At 49.6% G+C, this 395-nt stretch overlaps 1 non-coding gene across 1 annotated transcript; it reads left to right on the top strand.

The window, feature by feature from the left end:
- The first annotated feature begins 185 nt into the window (after positions 1-185).
- Positions 186-302, top strand: LOC129114722 (U5 spliceosomal RNA). Its single transcript, XR_008532669.1, has one exon. It is a non-coding gene; the product is annotated as a U5 spliceosomal RNA (small nuclear RNA).
- The last annotated feature ends 93 nt before the right edge of the window (positions 303-395 follow it).

Genomic DNA, 395 nt, shown 5'->3' with positions numbered 1-395 from the left:
AATACAGTGATTGGAGGAAATAAATTGAAGAATGTGGGAATATTGCCCTCTCGGAAGGAAATGTGGGCGGGAGTAGTGGAATGGGTGTGGCTTGGAATTTGGAACGCGCCACGTCGACTGAGGCTCACCGCGAGAGTTTTGGCTGGGACGACTGGTGTCTCTGGCTGCTCTCACCGGGGCGGTACTTACTTTGGTTTCTCTTCATAACGCACAAGTCTTTCGCCTTTTTACTAAAGACTTCCGTGGAGAGGAACACCAATGAGTTGAACCTATTTTTGGCAGGCTTTGCCATTCGGGAGCCTTGTGTACTTGTCAAAAGAATAGAAGCTGATTTTAACAAGACAAGTGTGCTTGACCTTGTAGGGCCTGTGCGGTTGGTGGCAGCATCCCCCGCA

The sequence above is a fragment of the Anoplopoma fimbria genome, unplaced genomic scaffold (assembly GCF_027596085.1).
Source record: "Anoplopoma fimbria isolate UVic2021 breed Golden Eagle Sablefish unplaced genomic scaffold, Afim_UVic_2022 Un_contig_5779_pilon_pilon, whole genome shotgun sequence".
NCBI lineage: Eukaryota > Metazoa > Chordata > Actinopteri > Perciformes > Anoplopomatidae > Anoplopoma > Anoplopoma fimbria.
The sequence above is the reverse complement of the archived record's forward strand: the minus strand, read 5'-3'. Positions and strand labels throughout refer to the sequence as shown.